Genomic DNA, 11,187 nt, shown 5'->3' with positions numbered 1-11,187 from the left:
ATTTTCCTGGTGTTTAGGTTTTGGCTTCCAAAGACTTCAGACAAAACACACACACACAGGGTGGCATATCATACAGCAAAATGAGCTATAGGTCGTATATGCCAGAGGTCTGAGGAGGAAAAAAAGTCAAACGAAAACAAGTGTGTTGGGCCAAATAATGAGAAATAAACAGAAATGAAGTAAAGTCACAAACCAAGCCAGAAAAGAAACAGAAACCCCATAAAAAAACATGCTTAAGGAGATCAACAAAATGCGTAGCCAGAGGAACGTCAGGAAGGTTGTTCCCAGATGGCCATCTCTCCTGGGCAGTCTCCCCTTGGGAATGGAAACTCTTTAGCAGGCAACCAGACTCCACGCCAAGGGCCCAGAGCAGCGTTTAGTGAGTGAAGGGGAAAGGATTCTTTCCTCACGGGCCAGCCCTTTCTGAGGAGGCCTCGTTGCTGGGGCCTCAAAATGTAGAGTTGGGAAAATGGGGTAGGAAGTAGAAGAATAAGGGGCCTCCACACTTCGCAGAGAAAACAAAATGCTTAAGAACTAAAACAGGGGGTGGTGAAGACCACCAACTTTGCAGTTCCACAGTTTTGAGTCTGAGTCCTAGCTTCCTTTCTTCCAGGACTTGGGGTGCTCATGTCAGCTCTCTGTATCCCAACTTCCTCATCTGTGAAAAGGGAATGATGACAGCATGTATCTGACAAGTGGAAATAATTGAGATAAATATAGGTAACCATTTAGGATGGTGTTCAAAATGGTATCCCTTGTGAAGTTAGGTAAACTGTCTATTAAGGTCGTGATTATGCTGGGGAGTGGGAAAAGGACAAGGGGTTAACCAGGGGAGAGCAGAAATCGTATAAGGCGACACAGGAATATGGCTTGTCCAGGAATCTCTGTTCTCGTGAACATTTAATCACAGTATTCTTGAAATTTCTTATGAGTCGTAAGTTTCTGTGAGGAGTGAGTCCTCTGGGACCTTCCCAAGAACCAATCTGTACCCCCAGGATGTGTACAGAATTGTCTGGAACAAATTCCTCACATAAATATGTAGATCAGGTGTGATGTGGGTTTCTCTGTGACTGAACCCAGAGGTCCTGGCATCTCTGGAATTTCCTGGGTACCAGGAGTCAGGTCCAGGGAAGCAGCCACCCAGCATGGCTAGCTGCAAAACAGACACATCCACCAAACAAAGAATGGAAAATAACCACCACTCCTGTGGGATTTCCCTGAACTTATCTGAACCTTTACCATCTCTAATGGCTGAATCAACATGCAGTACAGGGATATAGGAAAAATAAAGATAAGGTAAAGAAAATAAATATTCACTCTGCTTTACTCTTAGCCAGTTCCCAAAGGATCTATTCACCTATCCATTTGTCTCAATTGTTCAGCAACAGAGGAGACACTGTTCCCTCAAACTAGTTGACTCCACCATTGATGGACTACCAGAGGGTTTTTCCATCACATTTTAGTTTTTCTTCCTTTTATAGGAATATGGCTGCTATCTTAGTCAATTTTAGATTATTCTCTGTCAAGTAGGGATATCACAGTGGGGGGGTATAAGCAGGTTGGAATCCAGTGTTTAGAGCCCATATTGCATATACACCTTTTTTGTCTTAGAGATTGTTGGATGATCAGAAACTTGTCACCTGCTGCATGTAGCCTGGGTCACATGGACATTTCTCTTCCAACTGTAGCATTCTTAGCAGCCTTTCAAGGCAAAATTGTCAGGTAAGTGAATTTTTTCCTTGATATTCCCACACCTTCTTTTTAGGTGTTCTTTTTTCCCCATCCAATGCTTTCCTCTCCCTCAGGGCACCAAACAGTTCTCCCACCCTCCTGCACACCTCAGCTCTGCAAGCCTTTCTCTCCCCAAGTTCTCTCTACACTCAACAAAAATGCATGGGTCCTGAGTCCCTCAATGCCAGGAAGTATCACCTTTGCCAAGGTGACAACTAACTAAGCTGATCAATGAATTTCTTCTAGAAGGTCAATGTCCATAAGGAATTTGTACATTATCACTCTTGAAGAGTATAATTCCATTTTAGCAGGAACTTTCTGAGGTCTTGATGTCTTAACCCAAAAGAGGGGGTAGGTATTTGTACATTTGTACAGTGTCCATTTAGGGCACTGACTATTGCCCTCATGATGTTGATTGTTTGCAACCATGAAACATCTTCATGTGTCTTGGAAAAAGTATCTGTTACATCCCTAGAGTGGGATAGTATACTTGGAAGACATCAGTGATAGCCTGGCTGTGTTACGGAAAACAGTCCAGAAGCTCTTGTCTTTTCAGGCTTGAACTATTTTATTTATATTGTCAGATACTTGTGAGGTTGCTGCTGTAAGGGTGGCCTTGAGGATATTAATAGATTCACTACTAAAATTGAGAAACTCAGCTCTACCTCTGTCAACAATTACCTTTATTTATGGTCCTGGGAGAGTCCCTCTGCCTCTCGCAGAGCCTTGGTTTCTTCCTTTTACAATTAGGAGAGCTGGACCAGATAATCTCTAATGTCCTTACAAGCTCGAAAATTCTATAATTCTAAAATCCATCAGTGAAACCCGTTACGGGGCTAAGTGTTGAATGCTGACATATTTGCAGCGAGGTTACTTTAGGGCGTCGCAGGAATATCTCACTGGGGACATTGTTTTTTTGTCTGAAGATTGATATCTCACCACGGACTGTTCTTCTGCATTGTTCCAAGTGCTGTGTTAGAAACCCATAAACAGTGCCTTAATAGTTTTCTTTCCAAGAACAATTGGATGGTCGGTGACTATTTCTTCTGCACATCTTCAGTGTACTTATTTTAGCTTCCCTCGATTCTAATCCAAGGTTTTTGGTTAGAATATTTGTCTTGATGCTTATTTTAGCTAGTGATTTTGTCCATCCATTCTGAAAGGCCACACTGTTAAACAACCACATGGGGTACACTTCTACTTTTTTCAAACTCAGTACGTCCATGTTACCTCTCCTACCTCTCAAACTCCCAAGGTAGTCTCCTGACAACTCAAAACATCATGTCATCTCCTGACATGGATCATGAACCCACAAGTGTGATTTAAAAATCATTGTTTTCTTAGCAATTTCACTTCTGGGTATGTGTCCGAAAGGATCGAAAGCAGGGTCTTGGAGGAATACTGTTGACCCATGTTCATGGCAGCTTTATTCACAATAGCCGATCTGTTCCTCTGTGGGTGAATGGATAAACAAAAGAGGAAAAGAATGGAATATTATTTGGCCTTAAAAAAGGAAGGAAATTCTGACACATGCTTCAGCATGAGCAAATCTTGAGGACATTAAACTAAGAGAAGTAAACCAGTCACAATAAGACAAATGCTGTATAATCCCACCTATTTATATAAGGTGGTCAGACTATGTAAGTGGTTGGATTCCTGAACATCGAAAGTACAATGGTGGTCTCCAAGGGCTCAGGGGAGGAGGACGTAGGGAGTTGTTGGATGGGTACAGAGTTTCAGTTTTACAAAATGAAGAAAGTTCTGGAGATTGGTTGCACAACAATGGGAATATAACACCATCACACTGTATGCTTAAAAATTGTGAAGACGGTAAATTTTATATTTTCCATATTTTATCACAATTAAAAAGAAAATACGATTCTTAAAAAAAATTGTTGTCTGCCACTACTTGGCGTTCAGCAACTCTGCCACAAGGGCTCACTAATTTGCTGTTTAGGCTGGGAGCTGTGTCTGGTTACCTTGTTGCCTGTAGCCTGTTTATAATAATCCTCCTGGGTAATATGTTCTGAAGTCAAGTTGAACTTGTAAGTTCGGTGTTAGGTCTCAGCTGTACAGATTTTGCCTTTTCCCCTGTTTAGCTCAAGGGATTGCAATTCTGGGGATAAGGCCTATCCCAGGAGTGCTAGATATTCTCTTGCAATTTTAGGCATCACCTTAGAAGCTGAGCAAGTAGCTCTTCTATTGGAAACATGGATATGGCAATCATCCAAACATCCCCTCAAAGACTTAAAGGATGGCAAATTGTCCATCTGCCATTTGCTTTTTTCACACATACCTGTTGCTTCATAAATGTTGAAGCACAAAAAGGAATGCTCCCCAGGGCCGGCTTCAAGGGTGCATGATCTGTGTAGTTACACGGAGGCCCATACACTTTGGTTCCATGCCCTGCTGTTACTGTCTGGACCTTTTTAATTTCACCGTTGAACTTGTGTTTTGTTAGTAAATCTGACATAACAGTGGAGCATGAGCACGAGCGGAGAAGATACTAGTGAGATGAGTGTCTACTGTTCCTTGCCACCCCATGAGCACATAGCAATCGTGATGCCCATGTGCAAAGAATTCCAGTGGGTCCATGATGTGAGTGTAGAGAGATGTCAAGCGTGTTCCATCTCCAACTGAGTAAGTGGGAGTAGCTGACATCTTTGTCAGCTTTGTGATGTGGCACTTTCCCTCTGAATGAGAAATTGCCCCCATTGCAGCGTGAAAGCAGGATGTTCTAAGAAACCTGAAGGAACAAGGAGCTTTATCCTGTTCTTTCTTACTTGTGTTATTTGCCTGTATTAGCCAACCACTTACACAGAACATGATGACGTAGAAGGAAAGAGCAAAACCAGGTTTTTAGTTCATTTCCTTCTGGTACTTCCTTACTCACCAGGAAGCCAAAGATTGAGAGTGTCAGTAGAATGCGTGCATACGAAGAAGTGAAATAAAAGCAGTTGAGTTAGTTTTGTGCAGTCTTTCTGCCATTCTGGTGAGAACACAATACACACGTATGTATGAGCTAGGAAATCTGAGCTGTGTCATTTCAGTAATTCCACATATGGGTTAAATGCTCTTATATTTGCTTTTATAGCTGGCATTGCACAATATAAGATGAATGGCGAATTCATGCTAATCATTTAAAATTTTAATTGTTCCTTACTTAGAATGACTTGAAATAGCAAATGAAAACCATCATGACGAGGCAAGAGAAAAACTGGAAGAAAGGCAAAGGCTTTATATTTAGTACCTTTAAGGCACCTTTGTTCCTGCTTTTGAACGAGGAGTCCCTGCATTTTCATTTTTCACTGGGTCCCACAAATTATGTGGCTGGCTCTCATGTCCCCCACAGCATGTGGCCAGTGTGTTTCAGGGAAAGGGGGAGCAATGTCAAAGGGCCTCTGTGTTCAAGTGGGCCTTGAAATTAAATTCATGTCTCTGGTTCCAAGGACAAAAAGCCCCATGAGACATAGTCCTTGCAAGTTTGTTCTGTTTTTGTTCCTCACTGATACTGGATGTGCGGACAAGCCAAAGGGATTTGAATGAGCCTCTTGCATCCTCAAGGTTACATGACAAGGACTTTTGTGCCTATGATATTAACCCGTGGCACCTGTGCTAATAGTTACACGTGAAATTGAGTTAGCAACAGATGGAGTTCTACGGCCAACTGTTACTAGTGGTGGAAAACCTGCCCTCCTTAAATAGCCTCTGGTGTAAGTGTCTGCCCACACTCTGCCCACTTTTCAGGTTTAAATACAAGGCGACATTTGGTATGCATTTCCTGTAATAAGGAAACATGCGATGATTATTCCCAAGATGTTATTTTTAAGGCTATTGTTAACTGTGGTCTGTCTTGGGTTTCTCAGTGAAGGAAAAAAGCAACTTGATTCAAAGTATCCTCGGTTCATGTTGGGCAACCACAGAGGAGCAAATCCCCTGAAGGAAAATGAGTGGGGACACATTTGCCCCCCCCCCCCACTGACTTTGCAGACACTGAGGTATGGAATGACTCCTGGGAGAGATCACATCTTACAATGCAGTGCACAACAGTGGGAATGAAACAAACACATGAAGCTTTCTGTTTTTTATAACAGTTGTAAAGAAATACATTGTTATTTGAATATACCATCTGGAAGATGGGTACTCAGAGACTTGGTTTTCCTTGCTTTTTTGATTTCTACTTTCAGTATTAAAATAACTTGAAAATTCAGTCATGTTGAAAGGTAATTGCTTATTTCGTTCTTAATATGTAGAAAGGAAATACGATGTAGGCTGAAGTCATTAATTAGAAGAACAAGACAATGTGCAGTCATGTAGTTGGAACATTGTCGAGTCTGATACCCACATAGATCTTCTATCTTGTGTCCAATATTCATATGTAGAGGTTGGCACCAAAATGAGCAGTGGGAGTGGGTTGAGTAGAGGCTAATAGTCCCAGGAGAATGCTAAGAAATGCCTTGCTGTCTCATTCCCAGGTGAGTGGTAAGGCATTAGTAGTGAGGTGGTACCTAAAGGGTGAAGAAAGGCCTGAGCACACTGCGGTTTCCAGGCAGGCTTTGCATGTATGAAAATGATTGAGATCCCTGTACTTAGTCTTGGAGTAGACAGTCTTAGATAAGTGTGTTTGAAATTACGTGCAATTTACTTAAGAAGGTTTCTGGTCGAGGTTAAGAGCAAGGCAAGGCCTCTTGAAATCTATACTGTATGTATAAAATCTGTAAATCCAGCCAATGTTCATAATTGGTGCTAGCTTGAACCACGTGAAAATGCTGGTGGAGATTTCATATGATTCAACTTAATACTTAAATATTTCTACTTGCTATTTCCATAAAAAGTTATCTTCATGCTGAAAAGAAAATGTATTTGGATTATAGTATATTCCTGCTCCCCTGGTGTTAACTGTGCTTGGGGTAAGATGAGGCATTTATCTTTTTTATTTTTTAAAGATTTTATTTATTTATTCATGAGAGACACACACAGAGAGAGAGAGAGAGTGAGGCAGAGACACAGGCAGAGGGGGAAACAGGCTCCATGCAGGGAGCCCGACATGGGACTCGATCCTGAGACTCCAGGATCACGCTCTGAGCCAGAAGGCAGACGCTTAACTGCTGAGCCACGCAGGCATCCCTGAGCCGTTTGTCTTATATAGTTTTATCCTAAGTCTCATATGGTTCTGTACCACCCGTCTGGGCCATCCTGGCGTGTAGTTATCAGTTTTAGGATCTGTTGCAAATCATTTATTATTGATAATAGCTAAAGTGCTGATGTCTGCGAATTATTAAAAATAAACCAGTGCATATTCGAGGTTATGCTTGTCATGCTGATACTCTTAACCAACTGCACGATAGACTTTCTTGAGGAAAGAAAATGCTAGCCTAGGAGTGACCGATGCCCACTGGAGAGAGTCACTCGTGTGACTCTCTAATGATAAGGGTCATGGCAGAAAAATCTTGGAAACAAGTAGTATGATGCTTGCTGCAGTGGTACAGTGTAAGAGATGATAGGGGCTTGGATTAAGGAAGTAGCGGTGGGAATGGAGTAGAGTCTTAGACTGAGCGCTTCAGAAGTAGACCCTGAGGTAAGGATTTGCATGCAAGTGGATTTTTCAGAAAATGCTCCCAGAAGAAACCAGTAAGGAAATGGAGGCAGTAAGACAGTGAAGAAGCAGCTAAGTGAGGTGGGTCAGAAGCAAACCCCACAGAGGGTAGCCTCAACCTGATCCCGTGAAGAGCTCTGGAGGGTAAGTTATACTCGAAAGCTCTTTCAACTCAGAGGAAGAGAGCTGGGCTTCCATACTCCCAAACCTGCCAGCCATTGGCTAAGGGCAGGTCAGAAAGAAGGGGGGGTGGCAGTGGGAGGAATGGAAAGTCCTAGGCACTTGCAGCTGTCATATTTGGGCAAAGCTCTTCGAATCCTATGAAGAAGAGTCACAAGTGCAGACCCTTGTTGACAAAAGCAGACCACGGCCACGAGATGAACACACAGGAATGGTAAAAAGGGGTTGAGGGGATCAGAGCAGACCACCAACAGTGTCTGCTATACATCTGAATTCAGAAACATGCCATAAAGAAGAAGGGAAAAGCACAGGTCATGCCCATGATGCTACAGAACTGGTGAGCAAGTCAATCACATCCTCGCAGAGAAACAGGAATCTTGAATAAATCCACTTTGCCCCATTGCCATGGCTACCTCCTTAATCCAAGCCACTATCATCTCTTCTCTGTACCACTGCAAAAAGCATCATATCTAGCTGCCAGGCATCCGCTTTTGCTCACCTGTGTTCACTCTTCACATAGCAGTCATGGTGATTTAAAAACAACACAATGGTGAGGCCTGGGGATGAGAGGGAGTTGAGTTGGACACTTGAATCACCTCATAATCACCACTAACCCCACCCCCATTCTTTGATAGGCACCATGGACATTTTCTCAATTTTATGCCAAGTGGTATGCAGCTTTACACCACTCCCCACTCCTCCCTGCCTACCATCTCCCCCTCAGTACCCTTGTAAGCATCCTACCACTTTCAAGCTCCTTCCACATAGAAATTCTGGAACCACCAAAGTTAAAATGTAAATCTAGTCGTGTTGCTCTCCTACTTAGAATCCTCCAAAGCCTCTCATCACTCTTGGAATAGAATTGACTCCTTCTCATGACCTATGAGCCCCACTTCAGCTGGTTCCTGCCTCTCCAAGTGGTGTTCCTCTCCACTAATGTCCCAAACTCCCACCTTACAATCCCTGCTTTTGTTATTTCCTCTGCTCCCAAACTCTCATCCCTCTTTTTCAATTTGGTTTCACCTAAAATGTCCCCTCCTTAGAGAGATAGCTGTCCATAATTCTCTGATCACCAGTCCTTTCCAAATCATTCTAAAATGATTTGAATATAAAAACATTCCAAGGAAATTCTCATTCTCATTACTGCCATCTTGTCCATAGATTTGGTGGTTTGTTGTCTAGCCCTGCTGCTACAGTGTAAGCTCCAGGAGGCTTTGTCTACACAGCGCCTATCATAGCCATTAATAGGTGCTCGCTAAATACTTGCTAAATCTGTAGTCAGCCTATCAAAGAAGCAACTTATATGCATGGGCAAAAACTTCACAAGCTTTCTAATAGAATCTGTGAGGAATTATTTTGACCACAAGGTTCCAGAAGCAGGCAGATAAGGAAAGATGAGCCTTCAGAAGTCTCCTGAAAAAAATCCTCTATTTTTTAATACACCTTACTTGTCTGAGCCTGCCTAAAGAATGGTGTTTATTTCCAATGGTCACACCTAGAAAAGGAGTCCATGGTCATGTGGCTGTGTATAGTGCCACTCCTTTGGGACCCACTGCCTCGTTCACAGTCTGGGATGACTGAGCACAGCAGGAGTACTAGAGCTGGGGCATTTTAGCCTAACCATTGGCCATTTCTTATGGGCAGTTTTATTCTAGTGCTCCCCATCTGCAGACTTCTTCAGAGCTGCACCGTATTCGAAGACTTCCTTCCACCCAATCTTCCGTCTTTTCCCTCTTTCCCTGCATGGGTGTAAAACCTGCATCTTGGCCTAAGCCTATCTCCACCAACTCTGGTTCTCTTTCCCTTTCTCCTTCATACAAATTTCCCCCAGTATATCTCTTGCAAATCTAATCCTACCTTAGTATCTGCTTCCTGGAAGACTCAAACTGACTTGGAAAGCCTAAACCTTACACAGAGAATATATTGATCCTGAGTATAGAATCATACTCCTACTCATACTCCCCCCTCTGTAAAGTTGAAAATATCCATTCACTTTCTGTTTTCTGGATCAATGAAAGTACTAATATCAACGTCCTTGAAAACCACGGATCCTGGAATTCATTTTTTCTCTTAATTGGGATCCCAGTATTGCAGAATTGCTCTAAATTAATTCAATGGGAATTGATAGCTGTTTGGCTAATAGAAAAAGTCAGTTCAAAAAAAAAAAAAGAAAAAGTTGGTTCAATCTGGGAATCATGAAAATGATTTACAAAGGAATTAAAATTTAAAAAATAATTTAAAAAGATGAGCACTGTGTAACGTATAGAGTTGTTGAATCACTATACTACACACCTGAAACTACTATAACAATGTATGCTACCTATACTGGAATTAAAAATTTAAAAATTTTAATATATTTCTTATTTATTTTTTATTTTATTTTAACTTTTGATTTTTTATTTTAACTCAAAGCATGTAAATTTGCATGCATCCCCCAATCCTTTGATGAAGAATCAAGGCTTCTTCTAAATATCACCCTGCTTGCGCAAACCACACTCTTCTATCATCTCCAGTTGTTTCTCTAAAGTGAAGCAGAAACTGAAAGATACGTGTCATTCAGAGTGCAGAATTCTTTAAATATTTTCCTTAAAGTTCTATGGCTATTTTTTTTTAAAAATCAACTTGGCCTAATTAAGAATCTGCAAAGAATCCAACTTTGCAACTTTCTTGTCATGCTCATATTCAATCAATTTTTGATGTTTTTAGCCAAATCATAGAATATAATATACTGGCATGAACTCAATAGGCAGGAACCATCATTAAATCTTGGCATGGGTTACCTCTGTGGGTGAGACCAAAAATGTGAGAGAGAGGTGGCTTCAAGGCTGGAGGCAGCAATGAATATATTTTACAGGTGAAACAGAAAACATTGGTTAATCTGGAGAGTCTGTCAAGAAGTGGTTGATCAAGAGGACTGTTACTACATGATGCTTGATATGCAATGCTTTGAATTATTAATGATATCATGTCTGCAGTTCCTTTGGCTCTTGGAGCTGCCTTTGCCAGAAGATTGCAATAATTTATGCTGACTCTCTGGCAATGGAACATTCCTTTATGCTAGTTAGTCTTGTCTTGTGGGTTCTGTTGAAAATCTGATGAGTTATGGATCCTCTTATCAGGAAGAAGTGCACACATGGACACATGCAAAATTGTAGGTGGCGTTTTCATCCCTGCATCGCATTTAAAGATTCCTTGTTGGGCAGCCCAGTTGGCTCAGCAGTTTAGTGCCGCCTTCGGCCCAGGGCCTGATCCTGGAGACCCGGGATCGAGTCCCACATGGGGCTCCCCGCATGGAGCCTGCTTCTCCCTCTGCCTGTGTCTTTGCCTCTCTCTCCCTCCCTGTCTCTCTCTCTCTCTCTCTCTCTCTCTCTCTGTGTGTCTCTCATGAATAAATAAATAATAAATAAATCTTTAAAAAATATATTAAAAATAAAGATTCCTTGTTCATAAACCCCATGTGCTATAGATTGAATGCATCTCCCCCACCCAATTCACATTTTGAAGCCTAATCCCCAGTGTGATAGTGCTTTCAGGTGAGGCCTTTGGGAGGTGATTGGGTCATGAGGGTGAAGCCCTCCTGAATGGGATTAGTGCCCTTATAAAAGAGACCCCCCAGAGAGCTCCCTCATTGCTTTTACCTTATGAAGACATGGTAAGAAGGCACTATGAGGAAGCAGACC

At 42.0% G+C, this 11,187-nt stretch overlaps 1 protein-coding gene across 1 annotated transcript in view; it reads left to right on the top strand.

Annotated features, from left to right (window-relative positions):
* The first annotated feature begins 1,697 nt into the window (after positions 1–1,697).
* The window catches only part of NDP (norrin cystine knot growth factor NDP), a 68,965-nt gene continuing 59,475 nt past the window's right edge, over positions 1,698–11,187 (top strand). The window contains exon 1 of the mRNA XM_055338501.1: positions 1,698–1,722. The gene's annotated coding sequence lies outside the window, so the exon portion shown is untranslated. The remainder of the gene's footprint in view (positions 1,723–11,187) is intronic.

Source organism: Nyctereutes procyonoides, unplaced genomic scaffold, assembly GCF_905146905.1.
Source record: "Nyctereutes procyonoides isolate TBG_1078 unplaced genomic scaffold, NYPRO_anot_genome, whole genome shotgun sequence".
In the NCBI taxonomy this organism is placed as follows: Eukaryota; Metazoa; Chordata; class Mammalia; order Carnivora; family Canidae; genus Nyctereutes; species Nyctereutes procyonoides.
The sequence above is the reverse complement of the archived record's forward strand: the minus strand, read 5'-3'. Positions and strand labels throughout refer to the sequence as shown.